The 25,679-nt window shown below is 39.7% G+C and overlaps 1 protein-coding gene and 1 long non-coding RNA gene across 3 annotated transcripts in view; one reads left to right on the forward strand and one right to left on the reverse strand.

Moving 5' to 3' along the window:
- Window positions 1–13,383, forward strand: part of LOC129033764 (uncharacterized) — a 34,056-nt gene extending 20,673 nt beyond the window's left edge. Inside the window, exon 3 of the long non-coding RNA XR_008501665.1 lies at window positions 13,160–13,383. This is a non-coding gene — a long non-coding RNA (uncharacterized LOC129033764). The remainder of the gene's footprint in view (window positions 1–13,159) is intronic.
- LOC129033762 (contactin-4) overlaps window positions 1–25,148 on the reverse strand; it is a 988,873-nt gene extending 963,725 nt beyond the window's left edge. The window contains exon 1 of one of the 2 annotated variants that reach the window (XM_054482749.2): window positions 24,809–25,148. The gene's annotated coding sequence lies outside the window, so the exon portion shown is untranslated. The remainder of the gene's footprint in view (window positions 1–24,808) is intronic. The other variant, XM_063661823.1, reaches the window with a different exon arrangement.
- Between the last annotated feature and the right edge of the window lie 531 nt (window positions 25,149–25,679).

The following is a 25,679-nucleotide window of genomic DNA, read 5'->3' on the forward strand; positions in this document are numbered from 1 at the left end:
GGGGTGCAAAAGCTGGACCAACCAAAGAAAGGGACCCTTCCAAACAAGAACTGCCTAAATTTGCCTGGATACTGACCAGAAAAACCTGTTTAATGCATAAAAAATTAGTAAAGCCAAGTGATTCTGATGGTCAATTGCAATGATGCAATAAAAGGGAAAACTCCTCTTGAAGCAGGCAGAGCTATGTCACTCTGTGGTGCAGAGGGGATAGCTCTGCCAATTATTAGTTATGTGACCTTGAGAAATGCACTCAGCCATTTTGAACTTAAATTTCCAAAATTGTAAAATGAGGATAGTTATTCCCATTTTGGAGGGTTGTTGTAAGGATTAGAAATAATATGCAAGGGTGCCAGGCAAATAGTCAATGCTCAACAAGAGCTATAATTTACTATAAACTTCACTGTGCCTGGAGGGTTCTCAGAAGATCAGCTAGGTTATCACTTTGCTGAGAATACCTTAAGTCAAGAACATACTGTCCTGGCTTCTACTTGCTGTGTAATTCAAAGATCAGAATGGCTTGTCCAGTCATGCCAAGTCTCACCAACAGTACCCAATATCTCATAATATAACATGGCAACCTTGAACTGAGACATTCAATGAGCTCTTATAACTGGAAAGGATAAGAACAACAGCCAACCATAAACCTTGCACAAGAATGCCTAACATAAGCTGTTTTACCTGGGTACATGATCACTTGTGAAGCTTCGTGAAAGTTGCAAATGTTGACAGATTGTAACATGAAAGTCTATTAATTGCCAAGGAGCTACTGCATCAACTCAAACGTTATGACAACCTTGTTTTGAGAATGTAAATTATGATAATTTATTTGCAGGGCAATCTGGAAATAATTATAAAAGTTTTTAAATGTACAATACAGTATTTTTGACCAAAAAAATTCCAATTCTTCTTTCAGGAATTTATCCTACAGATATAATCACACATGTTTATAAAGACATTGTTTATCATAGCAAAAGTCTACAGAACATAAATTCTTATGAGCAAGTTCTAGTATTATGGCCTTTGTACAAAGGAATAAATACTCTTGGCAGGGAAGAGTTAGTTATGTATAGATTAATGTAGACTGACATCTAAGATTCATCTTTAAGTGAAGAAAAATATTCCATGCCATCATTTTTTATAGTAAGCACTCAGATTTTTTTAACTGACAAAATCAGTTATATGTGCCCATATAACAATAAAGATCTCTGAAATGATAAACAAATAATAGTAACATTGTCTCTAGGGAAAAGAGTTAGCAGAAAGTGACAAAAGGCAAACAGTTTTGACCAGGTACCCTTTCATACTATTAAAATGCACAATCATAGACAAATAACCTTTAAAGAAAAATAATTTTAAAATACAAAGGGGTAGAAAGGCAAACTTAAATGGAAAGTTCAGACACTATCCAGGGAAATTAAATATTAGTAACCAGTACAAATTAATCAAGGTATCAGACTCTACTTCTTGAGCAGGAGATATTTTTTCTTTGAAATTATATGGATAATTACCTTTAACTCTTTCTCTTCATTTCAACAATACAGAACGAAGGTTGTACACTTCAGTTCTTCAGACTGTGAAATGGAAACTCTGCCAAGTTACGGGTTTGACATTTGCTTATATTTTTCAGTGAAAGGTTCCAAATACAGCACAAGTTCTATAGTAACCAACCTACAATTCTATAGGACTGGAGGATATGGGTCCTCGTGCACATAACTTCTTTTTTTATTATTTTTCTATTTTTCATTTTTTTTTTGAGACAGAGTCTCACTCTGTCACCCAGGCTGGGTACAGTGGTGTGATCTCGGCTCACTGCAACCTCCACCTACCAGGTTCAAGCGATTCTCCTGCCTCGGCCTCCTGAGTAGCTGGGTTTACAGGCAAGTGCCAAAACATCAGGCTAATTTTTCTATTTTTAGTAGAGACAGGGTTTCACTATGTTGGTCAGGCTGGTCTCGAACTTCTGACATCGTGATCTGCCCGCCTTGGCCTCCCAGAGTGCTGGGATTACAGGGCATATAATTTCTTATGCTTGAAATGATATATTCACCATATCCAGCGTTGTACTAGAATTTGGTAAGAGGGAGAAAGGAAGAAAGAAAGGAAGGGAAAAAAGAAGGAAAGAAGAGAAGGAGGGAGAGAAGGAAGGAAGAAGGGAGGGAAGGAAGGAAAGGAGGGAGGAAGGAAGTCATTAAAATTCACAAAGTCAGGGAGTCTACACTTTCAAGTGGCTTCAGATGCAGAGAAAGCCTCCCAAAGTATGAGGAGCCTCATACTAACTCTCTCTCTCAGTTTTCTCATCTAGGACCCAGGGGTCATCACAGTATCTAGTTCATAGGATTATTATAGGTTTAATTGAGATAATATAATACAAACATTTAGTGACTTCCTTGGTACATTGTAAATGTTCAATTAATATTACTCATTATGATTAAAATTCACTTAGACAGTATTTCACTCAGTTTTAAGATCTCTAGACAAATATTGATGAGCCAGCCTTAGCTAGCAGTCCACACTCATGATAGTCACATGCATACTTAAAAAATTATTTATCAGCCAGGCGCAGTAGCTCATGCCTGTAATCCCAGCACTCTGGGAGGCCGACAAAGGCAGATCACCTAAGGTCAGGAGTTCAAGACCAGCCTGGTCAACATGGAGAACCCTCCTCTCTACTAAAAACACAAAAATTAGCTGGGCATAGTGGCGTGCGCCTGTAATCCCAACTACTCAGGAGGGTGAGACAGGAGAATTGCTTGATCCCAGGAAGTGAGCTTGCAGTCAGCGGAGATCATGCCACTGCACTCTAGCCTCAGCGACAGAGTTAGACTTTGTCTCAAAAAAAAAAAAAAAATATATATATATATATATAACCTAAATGCCTCATGTTATAGTTTAAATAATATGAAAGTTAAACATATTTAAAAACTAGTAAAGTGTGAAACTAATGTTTCTCCTTTAACATACTCTCAAAGTAGAATCCAGCTAAACTATCCTAATTTCCCAGTGTTATTTCTCCTATATGATTCTATTTAGAGCCCCCTTCACTCAGCTTAGTCTAAGGCTTTCTTGACCCATGAAAACTTGATTGTTTGTACATTAAAACTTAAATCAGGTTATGAGTCAAGCTCTTACTTGCCTACTGCCCCTTACATGCTGTCTTCTTTGCCTGGAACTTTCTTCCCTGGTTATTGCATGGCTAGCTCCATCTCAAGTTTGGGGCTCTCAAAATTCACATTTACCAAGAAGCCTTTCTTGACTCTGCCACCTACACTAGATCCTGCCCACATTACACACCATCTCAGCACTTTCCTTTTCTCCTTCAGAGCCCCTATACAGTTTATAATTTTTTAAAGTATTAACTGTTTAACTCTTTTTGGGTAACTGCTACCAAACCCTAAGCTCTATGATGGCAAGTTCCATATCCGACTTTTTTTCTTTTCTACCCATAGGACCTAGCTTGGTCCTACGGCTTAGTAGCACTTGATATCTGTATGTTAAATGGAAAAATGAAGTGGATTCTAGAAAGAGATTATTTTCCCATTTCTCTAAATTATCCTACTTGGACTGGAAGACAAAAGCCACACCTGGAAACCTATACCACTACAAATTTCCAGGGAGTAGCAAATTCCATCTTTGAACTTTCTGTGTTCCCATTTACTCTATATGGCATCTATGAAATTGCCCAATGCCTGGGGAAACATCAGTAGTGTTGGAGATGGCAGTATTTGGTATGATCCATCACTCATCATTCTGCAAAAGTCTAACAGTTGATTTTGTGGATAAGGTCATCCAAATAAAATTATTCTAAAAACAGCTAGAGAAACTTTCTCATACAAGAAGAATAAGGAATATTGGTGTAGTAGTCAGGGTTCTCCACAGAAACAAAACCAATAGGATGGACTAGATGTATACATGGAGAGAGAGACAGAAAGAAAGAGACACGTCAAGGAATGGCTTATGTGATTATGGAGGTTGGCAAGCGCAAAATCTGCAGGGTAGGTTAACAGACTGGACAAGCAATGAAGAGTTAATGTCACAGCCAGAGACCAAAAGCTATCTGCTAGCAGAATTCTTTCCCTTGGGAGATCAGTTTTTTTCTGAAGGCCCTCTGCTGACTGAATGTGGCCCACCCACATTATGGATCTGCTTTATTCAAAGTCCACTGATTTAAATGTTAATCTCATCTTTAAAATATCTTCACAGCATGATCCAGACATGTTTGACCAAATATCCAGACCTAGCCTGGTTGACATATAAAATTAACCATCACACTTGGACCCTGTAATGTCATTTACATATTAGTCAATTTATCTTCTCTGGCAAAATGAAAGACACGCATCTGAAAACTTTTTCTAAATGTCATAACAAGATGCAAAGGCATGTACTTTTAAAATGAAACATCATGTTCTGAGTGACTAATAAGCATGCATTTGGACCCATACATAAATCCCCTTCACTGAGTTTTATTGCCAGTAGTCAAAATCATTCTTTTCTTTTTGTTTAAATTTCTGGCCAGAGGAACCAAAAAAATCTATCAAACTCAATATTTTCTGGAAGCTTAGCAAATTTGGAAGCCTATCTGTAGGAAAAAATATATGTAAACAGTGAATTTGGAATATTCAAATACATTCAGATTAATGAATAATATATAATTTACATGCACAAATTACCAATCTACTATAACTATAAAAATTCTGTTTACATTCATATGCAAATGTTTGGTTGAAAATCTTCCCATTTTAAAATGGTTCTTAACATTTGGAATACTTTCCTAAACCCCTATCATTTATGAAGATTCACCTTCCTTGCAATAAAATGTGCTTCAGAAAGTAACGTGTACATACTAAGGGGTTTTAAGCATACACTGATCACTAAACATAAAAGCCCCTGTCTTAACCAGGATTCCAAATTGGTTAAGAGCTTTAGCTCACAATCAGGTATACCTGGTATCTGATATGATATCAGTATTGCCATTTATTAGCTGCACGACCTGAGACAAACTACTTACTCTTTCTGATTCTCACTTTTCTCATTTAGGACGCAGGGGTCATCACAGCATCTAGCTCATAGGATTATTACAGGTTTAAATGAGATAACATAATAAAAACATTTAGTGACTTCCTTGGTACACTGTAAATGTTCAATTAATATTACTCATTATGATTAAAATTCACTTAGACAACCAATGCATTTTTATCTAAGAGTGTCTGTAATAACTGGGGTATTTTTTCTAAGAAAAAGTTTTTATTATAATCAGAAAAAAAGATATTTAAAAACAAACTGTAAAAATATGATGATACATATGTAAGTTGAGTAAAACCACCTGACAGATGTGAAACTAAAAAATCTGGGTGATGTGGAACACATTGTTAAATAAATAAATTATCCAAAATGTATTCCAAAGAATATTACATTGTATCTATGGTCCTAAACCCTGTGTGTCTAATAAAATCACCTGGGAAATTTTAAAATATTCCAGTAGCCTATGAAGTGGTAAAATATATGTATTTGTTCTACACCCCATTTCCTGACATAAAACTCCTAAAATCCTTGGAATCTCCAAAGGAAAATCTTTTGTATGCTAATTAGCAGATGAATGGCTGGCAGCTACTGGGTAGCTTCAGGATGGGGGCTGGTCACCATAAAGACCAAGATATAATTAGAGGGTTGGGACTTCCAGCCCCCTCCCCCAACCTCCTGGAAGGAAAGAGGGACTGAGGGTGAAGTTGATCACCAATGGCCAATACTTTGATCAATCATGCCTACCTAATGAAGCTCCCAGAAAAATGCAGAAGGACAGCATTCAGATGCACTTTCAGACAGCTTAACACAAAAGGTTCCTGGAGGGTAGTGTGCACAGAAAGGGCATGAAAGGCCCAGAGTGGGGCCTTTCCCCAATACCTCACCCTCTGAATCTCTTCATCTGTATCCTTTGTAACATCCTTTATAATAAACTAGTAAACGTGTTTCCCTGAGCTCTGTGAGAAGCTCTAGCAAATTAACTGAACCCAAGGAGGAGGTTGCAGGAACACCAATTTATAGCTGGTCTGTTTTAGAAATGCCAGTAAAACAGGCAACCAGAGGCTTGCCTATGGCATTGGGAGTAGGGGACAGTCTTGTGGGACTGAGCCCTCAACCTCTGTGATCTGAGACTATCTGTAAGTAGAGAGTGTCAGTACTGAACTGAATTAGAGGACACTGAGTTAGTGTCTGCTGGAAAACTGATTGCTTGCTTGATGTGTGGGTGATTCCCCCACACATTTGGTCACAAAAATCTTCTCTGTTGATTGTTTTTGAGTGAGAGAATAGAAAACACACTTTGAGTTTGTTTCTCCCACACCGAACCCACCCCCAACCCCAGATCGATTAACCAGATTATTCTAAGGAGGAGCCAGGGCTGAAATCTACAACATTAGATGTTTAGTAAAGAGTCTTTGTGTTGGGTAGGGAGTTGGCAGGGGGGATAGAGAAGGAAGATTGTTCCATAGTCAAATAAGTTTTAGAAACATGCATTTCACAATGCACATAAAGATTCTGAAAAATTCTCGTGTTAGAAAACCTGTTTAAAATCCTGAATTTCCTCAGTTCATTTTTGTTAAGAACACTTTTAAAGGGAATCCTATTTATATCTACCTAGAAGAATTAGCGTTCCACAGAACATGCTTTAGCGCTCAAACCTGGCTGAACATCAGAATCACATGGGGAGCCTATTCAACTACAGTTTCCTAAAACTCATTCCCAGAGACTCTGATTCGGTATTATCTAGAGTGGGGCTGTGAAATTTTATTTTCTTCCAAAGCTCCCAGGTGTTTCTGAGGATCACATTTTGTAGCAATTACCCCATAGAGTTTATATTTAGTCCCATAAACACGTCTCTCCTCCTCCACTTCCAAGCTGAGGACAGGAATGGGTCTTTACACTAGATATGAGGCCTCCTGCAATGCTTTGTTTCTAATATTAGCTGAATAAGAGTTTAGTGGTGATGGCTACGTATGAAAGAGGATTTGAAGATCATCAGTATTGGGGTCCAACCCAATTATGAGTGCCAGGCTCAAGTTAGAGGCTTTACATGCAGGTTACTATAAAGCACCTTAGAGAAAGATTTAAGTCTCACTGCATAAATACCAAGACTCATGGTTCCCAGAGTTAATAAGACCAAGTTTACAGGCTAGGCACAAAAAGCTAAATGCCCACCCTAACTGTGATAACAATTTCTAGAAACACATTTGCAAAAGAATCTTTAAGTATTAGCTAGAACAAGAAAGGACTTTTTAGGTGTTGATCTTATCAAACAATCTGAAGGCACTGGACAATATGAATTATTCAGAGAAGGCACAAGCTTTTAAAAGAAACAACATGGCAGCTGTGGTTGTATGAAATATTAGAATTCCCTTTGAATAAAGCTATACACCACAACTTGAAAACCAATAAAGAGATTTATACACCAAATTTACAAGGTACCTTTCTGCATTCTCCAGAATACTGAGATAAGAGTATTTACTATAAACTGTGGAAAATGCCATGGGCTGTTTAAGAGGATGAATTTTCCAAATTCCTGGACAGGCCTCAAAAGGCACCCTGAAAAGGTAAGTTGTGTGTCTTGTGCTGTGGATGTTCCTGACAGAAAGCTAAGAGGATAAACAGGACTACCTGGAAGAACCTCCGTTTCTCTTTATAGTTTCTTGGTTCCAAGAAAGAATAACCAACTTTGGGAAAAGGAGACTATCAAAAGGATATGGAGAGCGCATGGAATAGAAGGAAGAACTAGAGGACCAAGCAGCTCCAAAACCCCCAGTAGAGCTTCCATTAACATTGGACCACACACCATGTTCAATGGGGCCAGGACACTGACACAGTAAAAAGCATAAATCTGCTAACCATTTCTTCATCCTTATGTTACTAAGCCCAAGATTCTACATATGAGGACAGGGTCTGATCATTGCAACTTAGGTCACATGCCTGCATGATGTACTGGAGCAATGAGAAGAGCCTGGCTGAAGGCTCATCAGAGCGGCCTCATGGTCCACTGCCTATTAGGAGAGTGGGCTGAGGTTTCATCATCCAACAAGACTGCAAACAGTGGAAGAGATTTTGCTGTTAGAAAAGGAAACTTGTTCCTGTGATTAAAAATAAATGTCCACTACAGTATCAATGGCTATTACTTGAAATGTTGTCAAACAGCATTAAATTTCCTTTAATAATATCTGAGGACAGCAAATGTTATTAGCAAAGGAATGCACCTCAGTCACAAGAGAGAAACATGGAATGATGCCAGAAAATATACTGGTCAGCAGATCAGCACTGTATACTTTGTCATATAAACCTCTGCCATATAAAACATTCAAATGCTTTTAAATGGAGAAAAAAAGAGTGCCTTGTACTCAAATGAAATTATCCATTTGGAAATCTACAACCTACATGAGATGTCTTCTCATATTACAATATAAAAGCACTTAATTACATTGTGAGATTTTTTTTCATTATGTACATAATAACCTTTGTTGTTTGCTTATTTTCTTGGTTCTCTAATTTAAGCTCCAAATTACTTGTTAATCCCTTTGCATATTAGAATTAAATATGAAATACATTAAGCAAGTATAAATATTTTATATATAAAATGTAAATGCACTTTCATACCCAGTTTACTGTTATCCTCCACAATTAACGTGAGGCATAATAGAAAATAATCACAGACCAGGCATACATCTCAAAGCTTAGACAGGTTATGGATGTCACTCCACAGACCAGCTTTCTATATTGAATCCATCATTCAGCTCTCTATATTGAATTCAGGCAGATCCTTCAAAGTTAACAATCTGATGTCACCCCAACCCCTTAAAATCTTGCAATGGCTTTCTACAACATAAAGAATATCTCCCAATTTCCTCATATTCCCCAATTTGTTCCATTCACTAGAGATACTACTTCGCACAAAGCCATGATGCAACAATCACAGTCATTGCTTGTTGGCGGTCCAACTCTGGGGATAATATTCACATTCTAGTCTATAAAACTGTGTAAATGAAGGCCCTATTGCCACCTTCCCATACCCCTAGCATCCACTCATACCTTTGGCATTCTCCGAACTTGCCATTTTTCCTCGTAAGCCCATGGTCATTGTACATACTATATCCTCTTTCTTTTTTTTTTTTTCTTTTTTATTTTTTTCTCTTTTGCTTTTATGGTTTTATTTCAATCTTAGGTCTGTGCTCAGAATTTTATCTTATTATGTCTTAAAATGAACACTATGTGTTATACACTATTCATTTTACAAATGAGAGAACTGATACACCCTCTTTCTTAATTTTATTTATTTATTTATTTTTTGAGACAAGGTCTTGCTCTGTCATCCAGACTGGAGTGCAGTGGCAGGATCACAGCACACTGTAGCCTCAACTTCCCTAGCTCAAGTGATCCTACCAACTCAGCCTCTCGAGTAGCTAGGACTGCAGGTGGGCACCAACACGCCAGCTAGTTTTTGTATTTTTTTGTTGTTTTTGAGATGGGGTTTTGCCATGTTGACCAGGCTGGTCTCAAACTCCTGAGCTCAAGTGATCTGCCCACCTCGGCCTCACAAAGTCCTGGGATTACAGGTGTGAGCCACCACCTGGCCACCCTCTTTCTTAAGTGCTCTTTCCAAACCCAATCTGAAAATTCTGCTCATCTTTCTACTTTATCTTATCAATTCTTTCCCATCATCTCGAAGAAACTACCACCATTATATTCCACATCACACTGTAATTTGAGTTTTCTTTTTACAACAAGCAAAAAGCTCTTTGACAGCACAAGTAACATGCCCTTTCATATGTATATGCAAGAAGTCTAACTTTAAAACTGGCTAGGTAGGACCTCAACAAAGGCTGACCAACCACATTGATGAGTGGGATGGTAGATGTGATACTTGGGGTTCTCGATCCTCAGCAAAAGGAAGAATGGTTTGAGTTATTTTACCACCAAGGGCTTAAAGCAAAAAGTGATGAAAACATGTTTTCACAAACAATAAAGCCTCCCTCCAATGATTTTCAAAGCATTGTCTATCCCATTCATATTGACTATATTCTACCTGTATTTTTGAAAATTTGTGTATCTGCACCTTCAACTATATAGACTCTGATCATCATTTGGCCAAGCTCAACTGTACATATCCTTCATCCTATAGCATTGGGTCCTTACTATACAATTAAGCAGGTTGTGTATATGCTTGACATTTAGGTCTTGTAGCAGGGAACCAGTTGTTTCAGTTAGTTAAGAATACAATGCAAATAAATGTCTATCAATCTTTAATAAAAATCAACTGATAAAATGAAAATTCTGATACAGTGCATCTGGGTGAGGAAAAAAGTTCTGCATGTCTCACAAGCTCCTTGGAGATGCCGGTCAATGGGCTACAACTACAACACGGCTATGGGCAAATTTCTATATAAATGATACTCTATTCTGAACTATAGATCATGCACTTAGACTGTATATCTAGACCCAACTAGAATGCATGCTTTTAATCAATGAAATGCAGCATACATAACATCAAATATCAACATCAAACTCAAATAGTCCCTATTGATGGACAATTTATTACGTTATATTCAGATATAAGGGAAACAGCCCTTCCACCTGCTTCAGTTGCTCAACCCTGGTAATTCAGGCAATTGAGAGCAGTGAAATCCATCAGTGTAATTATATTTCTACAGCTCTTTTTAATATCTAAAAGCCCAAGAAAGCAGAATTGGCTGAATTTCTACCATCCTTTCCATTGAAAGTATATATTTTAGGCCTTTCATGAATACTTGGTCTGGTGCTCAGAAGAATTACTTAGAAACTATAGTAGAGGGTGCATCTTGGAAATTATCTAACAGGAGAGAATACTAGGGCATGAATGACTAGAAGCCTGTAGTCAGGCCAATTTCCATAACAAGGCCATAATCAGATCTATAGGATATACATAAATGGATGGGGGTCTCTCTCCAGGAATTAAGATACTGATGTGAGCTAGTTTAGTAACTTACCAGAAGAAAAAAATGTAAAACACAATGGAAAACAGTAAATTCTCATTGTATGTGTTAGAAATACAGAAAGAAACATACAAAAGTAATTAAAACATCTAAGTAATGAGGTTTAATGATAAGCTCTAAACAAAACAGTTTTTGATATAAACATTCTTTGAATCCCATAAAATAGGTAGTAAACCTACATACAAAGATGAAATAGAGAAACATTCAAAACAAACTTACTACCAATGTTTCATTCTTGAAAGGCTGTAAAAACACATAGGAAGTAAAATAACATTAACTAGTTTCTCTTCAAATATGTTAAACTCCTTTTACATGCATGTTAATAATACACCAGTCATTATTGTTATGCTTGCTAAGTTTTAAAATTCAAAGCACCTATAAAGTGACTGCTATTCTCTGGAGTAAACAGAAATTCATTTCCCAGCACTGTCAGTATTACAAATAAAAAGTGTGTAAATCTTTTATAAAATTTCAATCACATTTGACTGAAAGCAACTGGAAACATTTTTATATTTCTCCTCTGTCACTGTCAGCATTTCTTTTACAGGATGGCAAGATGGGCTATAGTTGAAGTAGAAAGAATACAGATGAGAACCTATTCAGTAATTCATTCTTTCTAATAAATAAGATTCTTGACCATAGCCAAAACCATTTCTCCAAAATGAAATCTCAAATAGTGCTAATCTCATCTCAGTTCTGATACAGTGGCTCGCAGTAATAGTCAACCATAAAACAACGCACTATGGAAATGTTGCCTTCCTCTGTCTCCACACAGAGAGGATTGCATTGTCTATCCTGTAGATAAAAGCATATGAGCAAACATAAATCACTTTATAGAGTATTTTAAAATAATGAAATTTCAAGTTTGTAAATCATAACATCCACATATTTCATCTACAACACAAGCATCATATTGAATAAATGCATTGAAAGGGTAAAATCTTAATGATAAACAGCATTTTTAAGGATGGTCTAATTATATTCCTGGCACAAGGCTATGTGTATATACAATTAAGTAACTTTAGTCTTCACAACCCTACAGGAATTCCTCCATTATATACAAGAGAAAAATGAAGCTAAAAAAGGTTAAATAACTTGGTCTAATGTTACATGCTAACTGTAACATATATTTGTATATATACTAAATACATAAGTAGTAGAGACAGTATATGAATCACTGAGTCATTCTAAATCACCAAGTCTGCCTCCAGCCTTCCTATACATCACATAAAATAGTGTTTTCCAGCTGTGGAGACTAAATACCAACCTAAAACACGGGATTCATTATTTTGGGGAGTACATTATATTATGTTTCTTTTCTTAAGAGTTTACCTTAATATGTTGATTTAAGTAGCTACATTATAAGAAACCTACAAAAATTTGTAACAATTCATTAATTCAGAAGAACAGGAAAAGGCTCTTCTCTAAAAATAGTAATGTTTAAAAGAAAAGTATTAATTTCACTTACACCACATACTATAAACAACAATATACTGGTGAATTTCAATTATTACAAGAATTGAGTAGAATTAACAGAACTATGAATTCTCAATGACCTCACAGTGCGTATATACACATTACGGCCACCTTAATAGTATCCATAATTGTTTTGGTATCAGGAATTCTGACCACTGGGTTTAAAAAAGAAAATGAAGGGTAAATACTAAGGCTTTTAAGTTAGATTCTAGTAACTGGTAAGACCTTGAAATGTGCTGAAAAAAATAGAAAAGAAAACCTCTTTATACCGTATAGATCATGCTGTATTCTAAGCACAGGATTTTGAATGAAGTTTATTGTACTGCAGGTAAGATAGCCAACATTCCACACTGTAACACAGGAATTTTCACGAACGTGATGCTGCTGCAAAGCATATCACAAATACATGTCACAATATTATCAAAGCAGGTTATTTTCTATTTCCACTATGGTATAGTGACATCTTACTCTCAGTACCTCAGCCAGGAAGTAGGGAGGTAAAGCTGAGAACAGTGAAAATGGATGTGAAACATCCATACCATTATTCTCTCACAAAACAAAACAAAACAAAAAAAAAAATGTGGGGAGGGGAGAAACAGGCCCCTTCACAGTCTCACTCCGAACCTGTTTACTCTTACTAAGAATGTTTGAACAGCTTGTGTATTTTATTTTTCCAGTTCACAAATGGTGGAAAACAGCAAGTAGAAAAGGCTAGTTCACCAAAGCGAAAAATTATAATATGACAATCTGAAAGGTAGCAGAAAGCAGATGGAGGTCACCAGTGTCGGTCTCAACATTTCAGCTGCACTGGATGGGATCCTGTTGCATCCCCCAGTGTCACAGGAATGTTGCAAAGAATGTTGAAACAATGAACAACAAATACATAAAACATTTAAGTATACTACGTTCTGTATAAGTTGTAAAGATTGTAGTATAGGGTTCATTTACCTAATGCTTACAATGTGCCGTGCACACTGTCCTAAAGTCTTAAATGCATTCACAGCCTGTCTGTAAGATAGGCAGGATCAACTTCACTTTACAGATTTTAAAAACTGCCTTGGAAAAAGTCAGAATGTGTTTGAGATCACACAGCTAGTAGGAGACAAAACAAGGATTCAAACCAGGTCTGTCTGATTCCAAGGCCCATACTCTATTCTAAACCACCAAACTATGTTTATCATGGTGATCCTGTGTCATCAAGAAGTAAATTATATTTAGTCACCTGCTTAAGCAGAAAATGAATACATTTTACAGGGATATCCATTTTTAAAAGATACTATTATATTAAAAACAAACCTTAATTTACCATTACTTAGATCCAAGAATTCTAGATGACCTTGTTTGTACTATAATTTTTTACTAAGAATTAGATGTGCGACTTAAGTAATCACTTTCTCTATAAAGCTGTCATTCACCCAATTAAATACACTAAAAATAATGCTTGGACTCCCAATTAATTCACTAATCTGTAAGGAGTCTAGAATCAATATCTAGCTAATAGCTAATCAAATGAGTGACCAAAGACAGAAAAATTCATATTTATAATTAATAGTTGAAGACCCACCATAATATAGATAACAATACAAATTTGCACAACTCAAAATGATGGCAATGTGCCTAGAATCAAGTCTTACAAAACATACTTGGTGATTTGAGTCATATCATTGTTTTATTTGATTGTCTCCTTGTCCAGACTGGACCCATCTCAGCATAAGCACACATGCAACACCTGTCCTCACCAGAAATTTCCATGACAAACCTGAAAGGCATAGGCAACATGGATACTCAAGATTTATATTAATACAAATGTGCAAGGTACAAAGTATTTTTATATACAAAAGTTCAGCCCAAAGGTAGAGAGGATATGTCACTGTGGTTAAGAACAACAACAAAAAAATTCATATGATTTTTTTAACTCAAGATCATTATGGAATAATGACTAATAATGGAGTAGTGATTCTACTGCCCTAACCTTCATTTTCTTATGAACCAAAAGAAAGACAAAATATTTGCATTTTGGTCCCCCAAATGCGCCACTTTTATTTAATTAATAAAAATAATGAAAATATGTACTTAGGGGTTATGCAGTGATACTGACCCTGCCCAAACATGGAAAATATTTTCTCTTTCCAAACTATGAAAATTTGTTAAGTCTGGCTTAAATATGCAAGAAAACAAACTGTTTCTAAAAAGGAACTAATCCTGCAGTCAATTCCAGCTTTTTCAAGTTTCAAAGACCAAGTAATTATCAAAAATATTTCCTAATCACTCTCACTGACTTCCTTGCCCCACTTATCACAAACTCTGAGTAACATCGTTTATGTTCCATGAACATGTATTCTCTGAATGTAATTGTATTTTTGGCATCTACTATGTTTTAGGCAAGAGATACTTAAAGGTGAATAACAACAATCCATAACAAAAACTGTGCACTGGATGCTTACTAGGATTTGGGCACTGTCCTACTTGTACTTTGCATGTAGTACTCTAAATAATCTTCACAAAACTCGTGTGCTTTAGACAATGTTATAGATGTGCCCATCACTAAACTAAGTGATTTAATTTATGATGTCTTTTAATTATCTAACAACCCTACAAAACACATATTATTCCACTACACAGATGATGAAACTGTAACCTAGAAAAGTTAGGTCACTTGCTCACAATCACACAACTAGTACAAAATGGATCTAGGATTGGTAAGAATTTTGCCTCCAAATTTCAAGCTGTTATCCACTGTCTCAAGGAAATTCCATTGTACCGAGTGGCATGTTAAATGAGAGCTATTACAATGTAGAAGGCAAGGCAACAAATTTCTCCTGGCTTGATCAGGACTTTCCTCATTTTAAAAATGAATGTCCAGCATCCTGGGAACCCCCCTGTCCTGGGAAAAGCAAGAGAGATGGTCATTCTCATGACAGATATTATATCAGTGGCATGGAAACAAGTACAATGAGAGTATGTACAGGGGACGGAGCCATTCTTTATGCCTCAATAGTATTGAAAGAGGCTTAACTTAGTGACACTTGAGTTGAGCATTGTGCAAGCTGTAATAAACACAGTAGAAAAGGACAGTAAGAGGAGGCCAAAGAGAGAGGCAATGTAAACAGTCATGAAAAAAAAGAAAAAGTCACATGAAAAGTTCCAGGATGGGTGATTAGATTACAGTTGGTCTGCAAGCCTGGGGGAGGATAGGAACAGGGAAGTGATGCTGGAAAAGAAAGCATCATCCAGGAGGGACCACAGGCAATCTTGAAAGAGGGAATTAAGCCTGAGGATGTGATTTCACCTCAATTTCCCTTCCATAACTCTGTAAGGAAAGGTAAGCTTTGAGAAGAATTAACAGCTTTGGGTTTATAATTTAGTGAGAGCTCTATGTGCCTGGGTAGGGGTACGCCAAATGGTTCTTGACTGGAAGTCTGATGTATTACAAGGGAGTGGAACTGTTAGGCACACAATCAAAGTGACATAAGATGAGCTCAGGAAAACAAACAAACAAATAAAACCCCCACTCCCTTCCTTATCCAGTATTCTTTCCTCTATTTTGCTTGGTCTAATAAATCAGTATTCACTTTAAGTGATACAAATCCAACCTAAATCAGCTTACGTCAAAGGGTAATTTATGAATCTGAAGAGCTGCAAAATCACCAGGTGATATGGTTTGGTTCTGTGTCCCCACCCAAATCTTATCTCAAATTGTAATCCCCATAATCCCCAAGTGTTAAGGGTGGTGATTGGGAGGCGATTGGATCATGGGAGCAGTTCCCTCATGCTGTTTTCGTGATAGTGAATGAGTCTCACGAGATCTGATGGTTTTATAAGGAGATTTTCCTCCTTTGCTCATTCACTCTCTCTTGCTTGCTGCCATGTAAGATATACCTTTACTTCTCTCTCCCCTTCCACCATGATTTTAAGTTTCCTGAGGCCTCCCAAGCCATACAGAACTGTGAGTCCATTAAACCTCTCTCCTTTATAAACCACCCAGTCTTGGGTAGTTCTTTATAACAATGTGAGAACGGACTAATGCAGTAAATTGGTACTGCAGAGAGTGGGGTACTGCTATAAAGATACCCAAAAATGTGGAAGCAACTTTGTAATTGGGTAACAGATAGAGCTGGAACAGTTTGGAGGGCTCAGAAGAGAACAGGAAGATGTCAGAAAGTTTGGCACTTACTAGAGACTTGGAGGACTCAGAAGAAAGATGTGGGAAACTCTGGAACTTCCTAGAGACTTGTTGAATGGTTTTGGCCAAAATGCTAATAATGATTTGGACAATGAAGTCCAGGTCAGATGGAGATGAGGAACTTATCGAGAACTGAAGCAAAGGTCACTCTTGCTATGCCTTAGCAAAGAGACTAGCAGAATTTTGTCCCTGCCCTAGAGATCTGTGGAACTTTAAACTTGAGTGTGATGATCTGAAATTGGAAATTATGTTTAAAAGAGAAGCAGAGCATAAAGGTTTGAAAAATTTGCAGCCTGATGATGCCGTAGAAAAGAAAAACCCATTTTCTGGGGAGAAATTCAAGCCAGCTGCAGAAATTTGCAGAAGTAAGAAGGAGCCAGGACAACGGGGAAAATGTCTTCAGGGCATGACAGAGATCTTGGCAGCAGCCCCTCCCATCACAGGCCCAGAGGTCTAGGAGGGAAAAATGGTTTCTTGGGCAAGGCACTGGGCTCCCTGCTGTGTACAGCCTAGGGACTTGGGGCCCTGCGTCCCAGCCACTCCAGCTGTAGCTAAAAGGGGCAAAGGTATAGCTCAAGCTGTTGCTTCGGAAGGTGTAAGCCCCAAGCCTTGGCAGCTTCCACATGGTGTTGGTCCTGTGGGTGTGCAGAAGACAAAAATTAAGGTTTGGGAACCTCTGCCTAGATTTCAGTAGATGTATGGAAATGCCTGGATGTCCAGGCAAGAGGTGTGATGCAGGGGCAGAGCCCTCATGAAGAACCTCTGTTAGGGCAATGCAGAAGGGAAATGGGGGTTGGAGCCCCCAACACAGAGTCACTACTGGGACACTGCCTAGTGGAGCTGTGAGAAGAGGGCTATGGTCCTCTAGACTTCAGAATGGTAGATCCACTGACAGCTTGCACTGTGTGCCATGAAAGCAGACACTCAACTCCAGCCATGAAAGCAGCTGGGAGGGGGGCTGTAGCCTGCAAAGCCACAGGGGCAGAACTTCCCCAGACAGTGGGAGCCCACCTCCTGCATCAGCATGACCTGAACTTGAGACATGGAGTTAAAGAAGATGATTTCAGAGCTTTAAGATTTAATAACTGCCCTGCCTGGTTTCAGACTGGCATGGGGCCTGTAGCCCCTTTGTTTTGGCCAATTTCTCCCATTTGGAACAGGAACATTGACCCAGTGCCTGTAATCCCACTGCATCTTGGAAGTAACTAACTTGCTTTTTATTTTACAGGCTCATAGGTAGAAGGGACTTGCCTTGTCTCAGATGAGACTTTGGACTGTGGACTTTTGAGCTAATGCCAAAATGGGTTAAGATTCTGGGGGACTGTTGGGAAGGCATGTTGAAATGTGAAAAGACATGATATTTGGGAGGAGCCAGGGGCAGAATGATATGGTTTGGCTCTGTGTCTCCATGCAAATCTCATCTATTGAAACATAATCCCCATAATCTGCATGTGTCAAGCAGGTGGGACCTGGTAGGAGGTGATTGTATTGTGGAAGCAGTTTCCCCCATGCTGTTCTCATGATTGTGAGTTCTCATGAGATCTGATGGTTTTATAAGGGGCTCTTCCACCTTTGCTGTCTCTTGCCTGCCGCCATGTAAGACATGACTTTGCTTCTCTTGTGCCTTCTGCCATGGTTGTAAATTTCCTGAGGCCAGGTGGAACTGAGTGAATTGAACCTCTTTCCTTTATCAATTACCCAGTCTCAGGCAGTTCTTTACAGCAGTGTGAGAACAGACTAACATACCAGGTTAACTCACTTTAGGCATAGCCAGATTAATGGGCTCACATGATGCAAGAGGAGCTGGTTTTGCTCCATCATGCCCCTTGCTACTGTTCGGTTGGCTTCGTTCTCAAGTAAAATGTGGTGACCCCAGCAGGTCTACGTTCTCTTTTTGGTGTTAAGACAGCTGCAGCAGTGGCAGGCCCACATGCTCCCTGGTTCTAATCTCCCTATCTATAGGAATTAGTTCAAGGGCATACATGGAGCCCAACTAGAGCCACTGAGAAAAAGCAAAGCATCTCACTGCAGTGGTTCTCACTGGGTCCATGCCTGTTCTGTTCTAGAAGCAATTACTGTGGACAGGAAAAGTCAATGCTCTTCCCCACAAGACCTGGTTCCCATGCTCCAATCCTTAAACGGGAAACGGAATCCCACCCAGACCATACGCACTAAGAATAGGATAGTAATAGAGGTCAAAATTAAAAGGAAGCAAGGGAATGGGCATTTATTAGGCAAATAACCAAAATCCATGCTCTCTTTTCCCCATACCTAGAGAATTAGCTGATATTCTCACATGCTTTCATTGGAAACCTGTGACAAAGACTGGCTAGTTATTTACCAAACCTGTTTTCCTTTCACCCTTCTCCCCCAGGCACTCAGGAGACGCCACTTCTCAGCTTCCCTTGCAGCAAAGGATGTCGAAGTGACTGAGGTCCACCCCAGAGGAATGTGGGCAGAAGTCATGATAACCACTTCCAGGCTGTGCTTACAACAACCTCCAATGAGACTTCTCTGGATTATTTATCTCCTCACAACCTGTATCTTGACTGAATGATGAGGACTCTAGGTACTTAAAGATGAACAAAGCCATAAAACTCTAAGAAACCTGATTCCCTGAATGACCCCACAGCCAGCCACTCAGTCAGGATCTATTCTATGAGTACTGAACTACCACACATGAGCAAGAAGTAAAAAGTTAAAATAAGTCACTGAAAATTAAGACCTTATCTATTATAGCAGCTCATGTTAGCCTGTTACAAGGCCCTGTGGAATTTGGCAGAAAACATGACAGTAAGCATGCGAAAACCTCTCCAGCCCTCCAAACCCATTAAATCATAAGAAGGGACTTGAAACACACACACACACACACACATACATATAAATGGCACAGAAGTGGGAAAAATTGGAAGAAAGAGGAGTTCAGAAAAAAAAGCAAATTTTTCAGGACATGGGAGGCTCAGGGAAAGTAAAGAGGAAATGAACAGGGGCTTCTGGGAAAGAAGTGACTGGTAGGTATACAGTATTTATGCCTACCTACATGGTAAGAAGATACATATCATTAACTAATTGTGAAGGTGCAACAAATACATACTGAACAAGAGGAAAAAACTGACTCTTTAATGTTGGAACAATAACCATCTTAGCAAAAAGTATACTCTTACTATTGACCACTACACATTTCCACTGAGCCATTGGGAACCAAAACTGTAACAGGCATTTTTATGAAAGACAAATACATAGGAAACATAAGATGAGGCAGATTCTCTAATGGAAATGAGACAACAAGATGAGAGCAAGAGGGACCATTTTCTTTTAGAGGGTACCTGGGATATATATACAGTTCTGTTAGTCATACGGAAAATAAAGATAAATAAATAGATAAATAAAAAATAATTTTGCAAAGCTCATAGGAAAAGAAGAGGGTTTCCTTTCTTGGAGGTTGGGGATATTGATAAAGAGCAATACCTTTGATCAAAAGTTAGGAGAGGCTATTTTAGCTGAAAAACCTGCCAGGGAAGATATTTGTTTCTGCTGAGAAGTGAAGAGGAATTTATCCTCACATATTGAAGCATGAAAGTGGCATGAAAGTGGTAGCGCAGGACTCCCACAATAAAATCTTGAGAGGAAGGCTATAATGCAAGGCACAGACCCTGACAATGTGTTTATCAGAAATGAAAGAGCAGTTGTAGTGGTGAAGGGTGTGTAAGTGGGGGGAGTTACTTTAAACATCTGCTCCTGATCCTGGTAGGTATTCAAGATAAAGCTGTATCATATCTAATTCCATTCCAGTACGTTTTGGATTATATCTTTTTTTTTACTTTAGTATTTTAGAAAATTCTCCTGGCAACTTTTTTATATATAGGCAAAAGTAAAAAGCAGTCCAGTGGCTTAAATAAGAAAAGTATTGAGGCAAAAGCAAAAAAAAAGCTGTTAAAAAATCAATTCTGGAGCAAGAGAACCTGGTTTAGATCCCAGCTCTGCTACTTACCAGCTATGATGAACAAATAACTTAATTTCTCTATGCTTAGTTTTCCTCATCTGTACAATAGAGATAATAATAGAAGGGCAAAGTAGGGCAATGTGCTTTAAAAAGTATCTCAATAATAGTAAGCACTATGTATGTATTAACTGCTTCTATTATTATTTATTGTATCCATTCCAGTTTTTCTACCAGAACAAAAAAACAAAAACAAGGGTTAGGAGAAGAAAAGGAAATAACAGTTATTGAACAAGAAAGAAATATCACATATAGTAATAAAACGTTAGAGAATGCTAGTTGTTCCCCCAACAATTTCTTCTCCTTCCTGGATAACATTTCTAGACTATATTTCCCAGCCTCCTTAATAGCAACATACATCCACGAAGAACTGGGTTCTGGCCAGCGCAATGCAAGGAAAAGTAATATGCACTCATTCCAGTTCTGGGCAATTAACATCCTCCCAAGTCTTCCTCTTTCCAATAGCTTGATGCAAGTAAGCACGGTGACCCTGCTGAAGCTGGCAAGGGCACAGAACAGATGAAGGCTGGGTCTCTGAATCACACTTTGAAGGAGTACTGCCATGATCACCCATTCTGGGATTTCACACAACCAAGAAATAAATATATTTCACATCTGAGGCAGTATCCCTTTTGGATCTGTTATATCTTTTAAAGAGCCAATCTAATAGAGCCAAGCTCTTGACCCATGTTGACTCATACTCTCATGTTTAATCCCTATCATGATGTCTTGAAATAGATGTTATCCCAATTTTATAGCTAAAGAAACTAAGGTTCACAGAAGTTAAGGAACCACATTGCCCAGTATGTAAATGTAATAAATGATAGAGCCAGACTTAGATTCGGGTTAATCTGCTTCAAGGTTTATGAACTTTCCAGCCTCCACACAACATTGCAATGTGGAAAGTGTCCTTCCGATCCTCCCTCATTTACTCCTTGGATTCTTCACTTCCTGACCATTGGTACTTAGTCTTTAAACTAAAACTCTCTTTTTTAAAATTCACCTGTATATCTACTTTGGGAGATCTAAGATGACATCTCCAAAACACATTCATCCCTCATACCTCATTCTATCCACATATGAGTCCATGACAGGAAAACAAGTGTGCTTAATCTGTTTGTTACAGAAGATATAGAAGTGTAGCAGTTTTATAACTGGCTCGAGTATCAGAGATAACGAACGGCAGAGCAGAGATAAGGAGAGAAAGATTTTAAAAATATCAAACCAGCAGTGATCTTTAAAGTGTGGTACACACCCCAGGGGCTGTGCAAAACGATCCACTGGGATACATAACAACAACATGAGAACTTCTATTTCATAATTTTTGCTTTATTCATCTTTTTTTGTTTCTTTTTCTGCATATAAGTAGTGTATCGTATAACAGCATGCCTTCAGTTTATACGTAAATTTTATTGATATGTTGTCAGATTTCTTCTGATAGTAAATAATAATAAATGTGAAGATCAATAAATCTAGGCCGTAAATCCTGCCTCCTTGCCTCCTTCACTAGGCTTAAAACATAGCATTACAGGGAAAAATGAACAAAAAGGAACAAAAAAAAATCAGTGTGTAGAGAAATCCCCGTGCCTATCATATGAAATAGATTCATTCAACTAAAATAATATAAAAGCAAGGTTTTACAAAATATTAATTTTTTAAGATAAGAGAGATTGAAGCCAATACATATTATGTCTGTCTTCAAATATAACAAAGAAGAAAAAACAAGTTAAAATCATAATCAGACAAACTTGTAGAAAAGTCAATACCAGGCATGGGAATTTTCTGCTGAGAAGCTTTTTTTTTAAGACCTAAATTGAAGGAACGGATGTCCTGTATACATTTCAGAAGAAAAATTGCAGACAAAAGATTTAGTGCTTAGAGCGGAAAAGAAATCAGAAGACCTACTTTTGAACAAAAAGGAGAGAGAAGTAGGTAAAATAAGTGAATGATAAAAAAATCCAACATCATTTGAAAGGTTTGTTCTCTAATCACTCTTAATTACCTGCCAATATGAAATGACTGTGGAAAAAGGTACTGAATTGACTCCCAATTGACTTGAAAAGTTTTACAACTCAAAGAAACTGAAAAGTGTTGTTAAAAAAATGCAAATAAGAAAATCTACCTCTGTTGAAACTTACATGTGGCTCTGACATGCACCCTTAAACAAGTCACTTCTCTTAGACTCTTAGTCTTTAATTGAAAAGGTCAGTTTTTCCATCCTTGCCAGACACCTCCCAGGGTTCAGATGGAAAAATAATGAGGTTTATCATCATCATCTGTCCTCAACAAGACAGAGCAATTGAAACCAGCTTCAACAAACAAATCAATAGCAATTTTATAAGGTAGCAAAAATAATATTCTCATGAAACTTGTTTTTGATCCTTAGCAATCTTACCTACTCCTGCGACCCATTGCAGAGATTCCCACAAAATCTTTAAAGAAATCAAGATAAAAATAGTAAGAATAAACTTATGGGTAACGTGAATTTTCTCATGAATGCCACCCAAATCACCTCCAGGTGCCTGTCTTCATGACACACTGTTCTTTTTCACCCACTTGGGTAGAGACAGAGAAAGAGAGAACAAACTTGCTATTAGCCAGACTTGGGAAAGCTATCTATGGACCTGCTCATAGGCAACCTATACAGTCTTTACGCTCCTACCCCACTCTCTAAAGGACATAAACCACAAACCTCAAAAAAAAAAAAAAAAATACAAGCAAGTTCCAAATTATCTTATGTGGGTAACCAAACGACTCAGTTACGTGGAGTTACTCCTTGAACTATCCAGCTCCCACTACAGTAAACTGAAAGAGCTTCCCATGCAATTAAATGCCACTGTTATTCCGACAAACATGTCCCCGCCCCTATGTTGATTCCAGCAGGAAAACTAGAAAAAGTTCCACGACATTCCTTTCAGGAACTCCTCCTTACAAATAAACCTCCAACACACCTAAAGATCCGGCCCACTCTCCTCCATGCAGACCACACACCCAAGGTGCTCAGTCACACTGATTCGCCCTACACAACCTCCGCAAGCTTTTTCGCACCAAATCTGGAGACCCTGGCCAGCAAGCAACCGCCTTATTTTCCCGATGCGCGAAGCCGCCTCCTCGCAGGAGCTTCGCTGTGCTGCAAAATGTTTTCATGCAGCCGACTCTCTGGCTGGTTCAGAGAGATTCAGGAGCCCACGTCCTCCTACCCTCACCTCCACACCTTTCATAAATAGTAAAATATATACACGAAGCACAAGAGAGAAAATGCACGAAGATTTTGAACCCTCCGTTCCAGAAGGAGAGTGAGTGGATTGGTGTCTGTGGGGCGCCTGGCGCACAGTTCGCTGCTGTCTGGGTCCGGGGAGGAGACGAGACGGTTGTCTTGCCTCTCAAAAGAAACTGGAAATCCCCCAGAAGTTGTTGGAAACGAATGCCACCCAACAAGCTCCCCTGGCAGAGACTGGGGAAGCCAGGTACCTTCCATAAGAGCAGGCACCTGGTCTGTCGCTCGCCGCCGTAGCCTCAGCGCTTAGCACCCAGCCTGGCACACAGTGGGCGCTACAAAAATCAGTCTCTGTTTCCACACGGCTCCTTCCATCACGGCTACGGGCTCCTGTTCCTTTAGTCCCAAGTCCCTTCAAACCCCAAGTTCGCCTCCCTCTGCTGTGGGCTGTAACTGGGCTATCAGAAGAAAACCCCCGCCAAGAACCCGGCGCCAGAGGTGAGGGCGCACGGAGAGGGGGCAGTAGCCTGAACCAGTTGGAGGAGCTGATTTTAAGGGTTCCCGAAGCATTCCGGGCTCTGGGTTCCTTGTTTTGTGGCTGCCTCGCAGCGCAACAAACTTATTTTCCGACTAAGAAAGAGAAGAAGGGTCGCTGTGGGGTGACGGCGGCGTCGTCGGGGCCCTGACTCCTCCTGGGCTCAGGCGTTCAGCTCCCGCTGGCCCGACCCTGCAGGGCTTTCGGGCTCTGAGCTGTACGGCCCCATAGACGCTGTCCAGCTCTGCAGGAGTGAGAGCCCCAGGAAGCCCCCCTGTCCTTCAGGCAACCTGCGCGGACCCTGCCCTTTCCCCCAAATCCGCGAGCCGAGTCCCCGGGGCATCGCGCGCCCACGCAAGAGCCGGACCCAAACAGCTCCTGCCTCACTTACCTCAGCACCTGGGCGCTGGGCTGGCGAGAGCCTCGGGTGCGGCGCCGGCACAGTCCGAGGGGCCCGGTGTAGTGGCGAAAGCTCCCTACTTGCAACCAATCCTGGTGTTGAACCCAGTGCTCTGTCTGGTGCGGCGCTCCCCTCCCTCCTGGCGCTCGCGGCGGCTGGAAAAACCTGGCGCGCCGGAGTTCGGGCTGCCGGCTCCTTAACCGCGGGGAGGGGGAGACGCGCAGGGAAGGGGAGAGGCGCGGGCGGGTGGGTAGGGGCGGGAGACGAGCGGGGAGGAGGAGAGGCACGGGAGGCCCGGAGCCCGCGCGCAGCCGAGCCGGGCATGCTCAGTGCGCGGCCGAAGGAAGCGAGCGCTGGGGCGCAGCACCTGCCCGGCGCTGCCGAGAGGAGGCAGCCCCAGGTCCCCAAAGCGCGAAATTAGTAAAGGGCACCTCGCCTGATTCTCAGGCAAGAGGAGATTATCAACCGGATTCCCGTGCAGGGACGTAGGGGTTGTGTTGTTCAGCGGCCAGGGATATGCCGAGGCGATGTCTCCTTCCTTTACAACCCGAGTACTGGGGCACAAGGAGGCGCGACCTTCCTAGGTACCCAAACCTCTGGCCTCCGGGAGATGCGGAATTCGGGGGATCGTTAAGGCGCCCTGGCCAGGGAAACAAATGCTTCTGCGTCTGGGCTGAAAATTGCTGAACCGGGGAATGTGGGTGGGCGGGTGGCATTGAACTTAGGCCAGAAGAGGGGGCTTTGGGAGGTTTTTACCTGCCTGTCTTTAGGCGGAGGACATTGGCTAGACAGGCTGCGTTACAGACCTGAAGTCTCATCCATGCAAAGTGCTTTTGGTTGGAATGTGGGGCGGGGGCGGGGG

The sequence above is a fragment of the Pongo pygmaeus genome, chromosome 2 (genome assembly GCF_028885625.2).
Source record: "Pongo pygmaeus isolate AG05252 chromosome 2, NHGRI_mPonPyg2-v2.0_pri, whole genome shotgun sequence".
Taxonomy (NCBI): domain Eukaryota; kingdom Metazoa; phylum Chordata; class Mammalia; order Primates; family Hominidae; genus Pongo; species Pongo pygmaeus.